Below are 10,751 nucleotides of genomic sequence, written 5' to 3'. Positions count from 1 at the left end.
AGGGGTCCTAACAAAAAAAAAAAAAAAAAAAAAAGGCAACCGCAACCGCCACCAACCGCCAACCGCAGGACCGTTAGCTTGGCTTTTCACTTTCTCTTGCTCTGCTATGTCAGCATGTCCATGGGGCATGGGAGATCTTTAAATCCCATAACCCTTACATTCGGCCCCAAGATCTTTCATGTCCCTTACTTGGCAAAAATACAGTAGGAATAACTGGTGTCAACAAAATTTCACAACAATATAACAAGAATAGCACACAATAAACCCAAAAAACCATATTTTAGGGTGGGGCTTGAGCACAAGCTCCCCATCATTCCCCCAACCCCGAACAAATGGGGCCCCAAAATCTTGTGGTAAGGGGTGAAGATCTCTTCTTCTATGGCTACTTGCTGCTGAAATCGGATGTAGAGCTGCCCCTGTCCTTAGGGGTCCCATTTAAGAGGTCAGTTCTTAATATGCTTGATGCCAGGTCCAAGAGTGACACATCATAGTTGCAGACAGGGGGTGACATCCAGCTTAAGCTATCAGGCATCTACAGATGGAGGGTACCAAGCCTGTGGAAACAAATCTAACAAACAAGGTGAACAAACAAAAAATCAAGAAGAAGCAAAGAGACAATAACCAGACTATTGTAGCCTCACTCACGGTAGAATAAATGACTTAAGGGTACAATTTTGTAATCATCTTCTCCAGAATAAACAATAGTTACAGTGTTATCCTTCCCATATGCTATAATCTCTGCAGCCTTTGGAACATCATCTGGCTTCCGTTTTACCCATACTTTAGCTCCTGATTTTATTCTATCAGTAGAACCAAATCCTTCAGTTCCTGTGACAGTTATTTTGGAAGGAGGGTCAGCTTTTACAAGTGGCATTGTTTTACAAGGAACGATAATCACTTGAACTATCCTATCATTTTTGTGAATCTGTATGGGCCCTTCACCTAAATTCTGGAATGTTACAACAATTTCTCCTTGATAATTAGAATCTATTACTCCAGCCAATACATGTATTCCTTGAGCTGCTAATCCTGATTTGGGTAAAATCTGTCCAAAGTGATTTTTAGGGATTCTTATGCATATCCCAGTGGAAATTTTTCTTACTTCTTTCCTGTCCAACCAAAAGTCCTCTAAACAATGTAAATCATACCCCACCGAACCAGGTGGTCCTGGGTGCGGTGCTGGGACATCTGGCCTCAAGGTCCAATATTCAATAATTGGGATCTTGTGTGTTTGTTGTTTTCTAATTTGCAGATTGGGGGGTCATCATTCTGGCTAGAGGTGTACTTCCTCCCAATGGTCTATTATTCAAATTACGCAAAGCCATGAACAAATTATCCTTCCAATGTTGATATGAATTATTGGAACTTAACTTCCTCAACTGTTCTTTCAGTAATCCATTCATTCTTTCAATTAACCCAGATGCTTCTGGATAATATGGAATATGATATATCCATTCTATATTGTTTAGTATACAATACTTCTTCATTTCATTGCCTTTGAAATGTGACCCATTGTCACTTTGAATCTGCATTGGGGTTCCATAATATAGACTTATGAGATCTAGGGTTTTACAAGTGTTTTTCTGGGTTGCATTCTTATAAGGACAAGCTACTAGTACACCTGAATAGGTATCAACACAAGTACATATAAATCTGCATCCTTTATCCAGTGGTAGTGGACCAATATAATCTATTTGCCAGATTTGGGCTGGGACTTTTCCTCTTGCTATCTCTCCAGTTACTACCCGAGGAACAGTTCGCTCCTTTTCCAATTGACATATATGACATTCTTCTGCTATCTGTTTTAACAGTGAATGAGAGATACTAATACCTCGATCTTGTGCCCACTGGTGTGTGGCCTGGACCCCCAAATGGCCTGCCGTTTGGTGGACCCATTTTGCTAATACCGGATCATCAGTTGTTGTCAAAGTAGGGACAATGTGTTCAGTAGCAATCTTTGCCAGTCTATCAGCATGAGCATTGTACTCACGTTCTGGTATGGTGGGGGCCATGTGAGCATCTACATGAAAAACTGACAAGTCAGTGACCAAAGACATGTTCCAGATATCTTCCTATAATTCTTTGCCCCAGACTTGTTTACCATGAATTTCCCAATTTTCATTTTTCCACATGGGCATCCATGTAGCTAACCCATTAGCTACCGCCCATGAATCAGTGAATATATGACACTGTCCTCCTTGTTCTATTTTGATGGCTTGATATACTGCCATAAGTTCAGCATATTGGCTACTTGCACCTATCCCAGTACTTTCCAAAGTCCTTCTAGTACATGGGTTATAGGCCACTGCTTTCCAATGTCTTTTTTGCCCCAAATATTTTGCTGTCCCATCAGTAAACCATGCATGTCTCTTTTGTTCCTCAGTTAATACATCATATCCCTCATTCCATTTTACAGTGGACTGTACCAACTGTTGCTTTGGCTCAGGGGGTGTGTCACTCCTCTCAATTTCTATGTTTGCTATAGATTCATGCAGAGCAGAGACTCCGCTTTTGCCTGTTTTCGCTCTATTTTGAATATACCACTTCCATTTGATTATACTAGCCTCTTGGGCATGTCCAATTCTGTGAGAAGCTGGGGTACTCATTACCCAGGTCATAATTGGGATTCCAGGTCTTAATATCACTTCATGGCCCACAGTCAGTTGTTCAGTCTCCACCAAAGCCCAATATGCAGCTAACAACTGCTTTTCAAAAGGTGTGTACTGGACTCCAGATGAAGGGAGTTTCCTACACCAAAATCCCAAAGGTACATTTCGGCTTTGTTGTTTTTGCCATAAGCTCCAGTTTGCATAATCATCTTGTACAGTCACTTGCAATTCCACTGGACCATTTTGCATGGGCCACAAATCTAGGGCCAATTGTATGGCAGCCTTGGCTTCTTCAAAAGCTTTACTCTGCTCAAGTCCCCAATCAAATTCATATTTCTTCCGTGTGACTCTATATAAAGGTTTTAAAATCTGTCCCAAATGTGGAATGTGGTGCCTCTAGTATCCAAACAATCCTATGAACTTTTGGGCCTCCTTCTTGTTGGTAGGGGTAGGAAAATCCTGAATCTTTTGTCGGGCTTGAGGAAGAATCTCCCTTAGCCCCTTGTTCCATTGTATACCCAAAAACTTCACATTCTGAGCTGGTCCTTGAACCTTTGCAGGGTTAATTTCCCACCCTTTACTTTTCATATGCTCAATTAAAAGGGTCAAACTCCTTTCCACTACTTTCGCATCTTTTCCCTGTATCATGATATCATCAATGTAGTGGGTAAGCTGTACACCAGGTAGCTTTAATTCATCCAACTGTTCAGCCACAATCCTGTGACAAATAGTGGGGCTATGTATGTACCCTTGTGGCAAGCGAGTGAAAGTATATTGTCTACCCTGCCAAGTGAAAGCGAAGTGGTCCCATTGTTTAGAGTCTATTGGGATGGTGAAGAAGGCATTTGCCAAGTCAATAACTGCATACCAAGTCCCATCATATTTCTGGATCCTTTCTATTAAGGTGATGGTATCTGGAACAGCAGCATACAAAGAAGGAGTCACCTTATTCAACTGTCTATAATCCACAGTCATTCTCCATGTCCCATCTGATTTTCTTACTGGCCAGACAGGATTATTCCATTTTGTGGTTGTAGGGACTAACACTCCTGCTTCAACATATTCCTTTATAGTAGTGGCAATTTCATCTTGCCCACCTGGCACACGATACTGTTTTAAAGTAATTACTTCAGAAGGTTCAGGTAAAGTGATTGGGTCCATTTTTAGTTTTCCCACTAAAACTGTATTAATTCCTATCTTCCTCACAGCAAATTGGTATCTTCCTTCAGGTAAATTCAGAGTCATGCCTCTCAGTACATCTATTCCAATGATGTATTCAGGAATGGGTACAACAACCACAGCATATTCCTTCTTAGGTAACTGCCCAATTTTCATTGTTATTTTAACCTGTCTGGCTGATATTTCAGTGTCTCCTAGACCTGTGATGGTAATAGGAGTTCCATGTTTAAACTTATCAGGGTTTCCATAGATAAGTGTGGCCTCAGCCCCAGTATCAATCAGTGCCCTAGTCACAGTAGTTGATCCATTCTTCCAATATATTGTTAAACCAATATGGGGTCTGCAATCTCTTCTGCATATTTCTTTTATCTGGGCTGGGGCTTGGCCTATCTCCTATTCCCCCTGAAGGTGGGGCAAACTTGGATACAAAGATTCAGATTCAGAAATACCTGCGGGGGTGGTTCCTGCTTCCCTGTTCATTCTAATGCTAAGTACCTTTTCTTGGTACAGCTTATGCAGTTCTTCAGTTGGAATACCATCTATTCTTCTGAAGTCCACCCCAGCTCTTAATAGAGCAGTAAACATTTCCCTTCTTGTGGGTCTATTTTGTCTCTGAATCCTCTGGCTGTTTACTCTTCTCTCTCGAGGCAATTTGTCTTTTTCCCATTCCCCTAAATCGCTTAATTGTGAAATCTTATCCAGCACCTCTGAAAGAGGGTGCCCTATTTCTCCAATTAAAAGAGTCAGAATTAGGTGCTTATATGCAGGAGGAGCCGTCTTCACTATGATATTTCTATGAGGAACTCCTAGGGGGGTATCATAATATGCATTTGCATCTCCAATCAGGATAGCAGTTTTCATTACCTCCTCCTTTAGTTTTCTCATACAGTCTCTAAGTGAGTACCAGGGTCTGTCTCCCCTAGGCCACATAGATTCAGTTGGATATTGCTTTTTGCAACCTTCTGCAGCTAAAGCTAGAAGATTCGTTTTGTTATTTCCTCCTTGCATATGGTGATCCCTAAAAGCCTGGTGTACAAAAGGATTCTGACTGATACTTATGAATTTTAAACAGTCCTCATTGTCCAGTGTTATTCCTCCTGCGCCTTCATCAGTGATTCTTACTATCCAAGACACTAAAGACTCCCCCATTCTTTGGGTAAATCTACTCAATATATCAGTGATCTCCTGTTGAGTGAAATCCTCAATTATCTCCCTGGACTCTGTTTTGCCTCGGTGGTTCTCCTGCCTTCTTCTTCGTATGGGGAGAGCTTCTACATTAGGAGACTCCTCATCTAACCTTGTTCCATTCTCCTCACACACATTCTCCTGGAAGCTGTCAGGGCAACTCTGCCCAGCCTGTACAAAAGCTGCATGCACATTCCTTCTGCTAGTTTTTTGCTTCCTTTTAGCTACATGAACAGTAGCTTGCTCCTGGACCACATGAGTCCCTCCAGTTTGCTCTTCTGAGTACTGTGACACAGAAGAATCCTCAGGCAAACCAGCTGACTCCCTAGCCATCCTAGCTCTTTCCTTCAGCAGCTTATCCCTACTTTTACACATAAGGCGATAACTTGTTAGCAGCACCCAGCCTCTCCTGCACACTCCTGCCAGTTCTTTGCCTGGTTCTATGGGTATTGCTTTCAAACATCTTTCCAAATCTCCAGGTTCTCCCTCTTTTAGCCTTGGTTCCCAGTTTTCACAGGGCCCTGTGCTTTTAGCCCATTCTCTGGCTAGAGAGGAATAAGGCAAATCCTCCCATCCTGGAATAGCCATTTCTCCCTCTAAAGCCCCACTGCTTCCAAATAGAGGCCTGACATTTTGTGATCCCATCCTGGTCGCCAAATGTATCAGCAATGCCATATTCACAATGCCTATAGAGATTACAAATATGCTGATATAATTATCCATCACAAAATACGTCAGGTTTGCCATATGGGGAAATAAACTAGAAAATTTATTAAGATACCAAAAGACTGAGTCCCAAAACCAGAAAGTGAAAGCCATCAGAGTAGTTATGATATTGGCACAGGTAGATAAAGTAGAAAGCACCCACATTCTCAAGCCTTTAAAACAGAACAGGCTACCTCAGGCAAAAGTCCTCCTCTCCCCACTCACAGCAACCACCCAGCGTCCTGGAAGCACGCTCCCAGCAGCTCCGGCCCCTGGCAGTGCTCAGCAGGAGTCCTTAGCAGAAAGTCCTGCTCCCAGCAGCTCCGGCCCCTGGCAGTGCTCAGCAGGGGTCCTAACTCAAAAAAAAAAAAAAAGGCAACCGCAACCGCCGCCAACTGCCAACCACAGGACCGTTAGCTCGGCTTTTCACTTTCTCTTGCTCTGCTATGTCAGCACGTCCATGGGGCATGGGAGATCTTTAAATCCCATAACCCTTACAGGGGGATAAACTAGAAGCCTTTCCAATGAAATGAGGAAAATGCAAGGATGTCTTATCACCTGTACTGTTCAAGGTAGTGAAAGACATGATCGCCATTGCAACAAGACAAGAAAAAGTAATTGGAGTGGATAAGAATTGGCAGAGAGGAGACAAACATCACTTTTTGCACATGATATGTTTTACTTAGAGAATCAACTAAAAAAACCCAAACTGATGGTAACAACTTGAGCAAAGTGGCAAGATATAAAATAAACTCACATAAATCATCAGCATTTGTGTATATTGCCAACAAAATTTAGCAGAACGAAACAGAAAATTTTCATGTGATATAACTACAAAAAGTATAAAATGGCTTGGGAGTCTCCTTACCAAGAAAAACACAGAAATCGTATGAACACAACTACAACTACACTACCGCACAACATCCTTTACACAAAGACACATCTTACTATAATACATGTACTGACTTTCCTGTTCCCCACTGCCTGAAGGTCAATATCTTACATTTCACCCTGCCCCCACCAATGGTTTCCTCCTGATTGTAGGGGTAGGTTCCCTGTATCCTAGTTCCATTTAACCACTAACAGTCAGATTAGCTTTTATAAAGGGATATTTACTTAAAAGTCATAATAATAAATATTCAAACATACTCCATGACATGTGGTAGGCATCATCCTCTTCCTCCTTTCTGAATACCAACTTAGATTCTGGGTAGGGAAAGGAGATTAGATTCATAGTTTAGTTCAGTTCCTATGTAACATAGTCCCAAATCCAAGGCTAAAACTCCCTTTGATCTTGAGTTGTAGGCACCCTGGCTTCTCAGGGCTTCTCTGCCTGGTGGATTAATTACAACATCCTGCCTGGAATGTTAACTTCAAGGTTACCATGGCTCACACTCCAGATATAATAGGAGGTTGCTGTCTGTACTTCAGACAAAAGAAATAGAACAGAAAGAAGAATGCTCCCAAGAGGTGTAGAGGTGTTTATGATGAAAGAGAAGAGGGGTAGGGAGAGACTGTATTTCCATTTCCTGGTTCAATTCATGGGAGCTACAGAGTGGTTGAACTATATGTGACCTTCACCCTCTGGAGAGGGAGTAGAACAGGAAAGAACTAAACTGTCCCAGCAGAAGTTTTAAAGGTGCAGTCTGTTCTGGCTACACAGCCAGTCAAAGGAGGCTACTCCTACTCAGGTGTTAGGAGAACATAGGAAAGCAGGCTACCTCCATGTTAAACAATCTGGATATGTTTCAAGTCCCCATTACATAAATAACTATAGAAATATTAATTGCTCATTGGTAGTTCAAGTCAATATAATAAAAATGACAATGTTACCTAAATTAGTTTACTAATTTAGTGCCATACCAATCAAATGACCAAGGAATAATTTTATAGAGCTAGGGAAAAAAAATTCATCTGGAGGAAAAAAAAGATCAGTAATGTCAAAGCAATGGATAAAAAAAAATTAGTGAGAAGGTAGGGAGTCTAGAAATACCAGTTCTCAAACTATACTAATGATAAAAAAAAATTATCCAAATTTTTTAAGAAATAGGTTGATTGGGAGAACAGATTAGGTCCATAATATATAAAAGCAAATGAGCACAGTAGCCTAATTTTTGAGAAATTCAAATATCTTGTTCAAGAACTTACTATTTAACAAAAATGGATGAGAAAACTGTAAAAGTGGTCTGGCAGAAACTAAGTATAGACTAAAATTTCACACTATATACCAATATAAAGTCCAAATGGAACTTAGAAATAAAAGATGAAATCATGAACAATTTAGAGGAGCAAAGCAGAAATTAACTTTAAGATCTGTGGCTAGAGGGAAAATTCATGACCGAAGAGGAAGACCCAAGATGGGTGAGCAGTAGGAAGCAGTGTGGTGGGCTCCACTCTACAGACTTCTCTAAATAGACTTGTAAAAGGCACCAGACTAAATCCTAATGGGAGAATTCAGACAAAAGTCACAGTGATTCATTTGTCCAGCCCAGCACAGGTTAGGGATACAGGGAGATCTTCAGAAAGAGGGGATGGATCAGGACAGGAACTTTCCACTTGCAGAGTATACTGGGACCCAGAGACATCATGCACCAGGGGAGAGAGGGAGGCCATGCACCAAGGCAAAAGGAAATACCAAACCCATACCAGAGTGCTACAACTAGGACAGATGCCAACTGACTGACAGCTTTGTAGCTCATTACCTAGTTCCAAGTTATAGATCAGGACAGACTGAGAAGAGGCTCTCTGAAGGGCAGTGGCATTCCAGGGGAGTGGCATTACCAGTTAGGGAATCTCTAGATTGTTTATAGAGAAGGATGTTTAGAAGCCAACAGCAACAATAGCTATTCCAGGCCCAAAGTAGAGCCTCCCCTAAACATCTCTTGCACAGGAATAATCAAGGTAGAAATCCTGGACCAAAGGAGAGCCTATAATTTTACCACTCAGTACCAAGAGAATTTTCTAGCTGACTGATAGGTTGAAACCAGTAGCAGTCTTTTTTTTTTAAGCAATAGGGGTTAAGTAACTTGCTCAGGGTTACACGGCCAGTTATTTCTGGGTGTGGTGCTGAGTATCTGAGCCCGAATTTGATCCAGGTCATCCCGACACTGGAGCTGGTGTTCTTACTCACTGAGCCACCTGGCTGTCCCTAGTAGCAGGCCTATTCTTACATAGAACCAAGCGTAGGCCAGAAATTTGCAGAGCTTAGACCAGGGGGTCAGCATTCAGAATTTACACTGGATCAGATAGATTGGGGAGCACTGAAAGCTCACAGGTCCCCATCCTATCCCTGAGATCCTAGAATAATATAACATTCAATACTCTAAGAAAGCAGCAACAGAATCAGCTGAGATCTTCCCTTCAGTAGTGTAGCAGAGGACAACCATAACACCAAGTTTGAAGACAGGAAGTAGGCTAGAAGAATGGGCAAACAAACAAAAAGAACCATCCCATAATGAGCTATTATTGTGGTAGGGAAGCTCAAGATACAAACACAGAAGAAGAGAATGACTCTAAAACATTTACAAGAGAAAAACAAGAGAAACCCAGAGAAAAAAGTAATTTGGGCACAAACTCAACAAGAATTCATGGAAGAGATGAAACGAAACAAAAGAGTAAAAATGTTTTTATGTATGAAATGAGAGCACTCAAGGAAAAAAAATGGCTAAGAAGTGAGAGCTATGGAAGAAAGAATTAGAAGGGGAATTTGTTTTTTGCTTTTTGGAGGGCAGTTGGGATTAAGTGACTTGCCCAAGGTCACACAGCTAGTTTTTGTGTTAAGTGTCTGAGGCTGGATTTGAACTCAGGTCCTCCTGACTCCAGGGCTGTGCTCTATTCACTGCACCACCTAACTGCCCTAGACGGGGAATTAACAGCTTAAAACAAGGCATACAAAAGTTTCCTCAAGCAAAAAACTCCCTAAAAATTAAAATAGCCCAAATCGAAACTAATGATTCCATGAAGCAACAAGGAGTATTAAAATCAAAAGACTGAAAAAAATAGAAGAAAATGTAAGGTATCTCATAAAAAAAAACTGACCTGAAAACAGATTGAGAAGAAAAAAATTAGGAATCATTAGATTGTGAATGCCAGGACCTAAAAAAAAAAAAGCCTAGACATCATATTTCAAGAAATCTTAAAAAGAAAACTGCCAAGATATCTTTGAGCCAGAAGGCAAAGTAGAAATAGGAAAAATCCACTTGTCACCTCCTAAAAGAAACCCCTGAACAAAAATTCCTAGAAACATCATATCCAAAATCTATAGCTCCCAGGTCAAAGAAAAAGTACTACAAGCAGCCAGAAAGAAAGAATTCAAGTACTAAGGAGCCATAGTTAGAATTATACATGATTTAGTAGCTACCATGATAAAGGAGCTAACTGAGAACTTGAAATATGATATCCCAGAAGATAAAAGATATAGGCTCTCAACTAAGAGTAACTTGAACAACAAAACTAAGTATAATCCTGTATGGTGGGGGATGAGGGGAAGAGGGGATGAATCTTTAATGAAACAGAGGATTTAGAAGTATTCCTGATCAAAAGACCAGAGATAAACAGGAATGATGACCTGGAATGGGAAGAGACTTAAGAGAGGGAGACCAACCAGAAGGCTATTACTATATAGTTCAGGGCTGAGGTGAGGAACTGTACCAGGGTGGTGGATATTTAAGATGTCAATAGGCAGTTAGAGATTTGAGACTACAGATCAGTAGAGCAATTAGGGCTAGACAGACAGATCTGAGAATCATCTACTTAGAGATGATGATTGAATCCATAGAGGGTGATGACATTGTGGAGTGAAAGAGTATGTAGGAAAAAGAGAAGTCCCAGAATAGAACTGTGTAGGACATCCACTCTTAGCAATAATGACCTGAATGATGATCCTGGAAAATAGGTGGAGAAAGAGCAATCATACAGGTATCGATACTGTCACAGACTGAAGAGAGGTCAAAAAGAATGAGGATTGAGAAAAGCTCATTAAATCTGGTGATTGAGAGATCATCTGTTAACTTTGGACAGAGCAATTTCAGCTGAATGATGAGGTCAGAAACTAGACTAAAGAGAGTTTAAAAG

This window comes from Petaurus breviceps, unplaced genomic scaffold (assembly GCF_028583685.1).
Source record: "Petaurus breviceps papuanus isolate PSGF00001 unplaced genomic scaffold, PetGlider_PUasm1.0 90919, whole genome shotgun sequence".
Taxonomy (NCBI): domain Eukaryota; kingdom Metazoa; phylum Chordata; class Mammalia; order Diprotodontia; family Petauridae; genus Petaurus; species Petaurus breviceps.
This window is presented reverse-complemented; position numbering follows the sequence as displayed.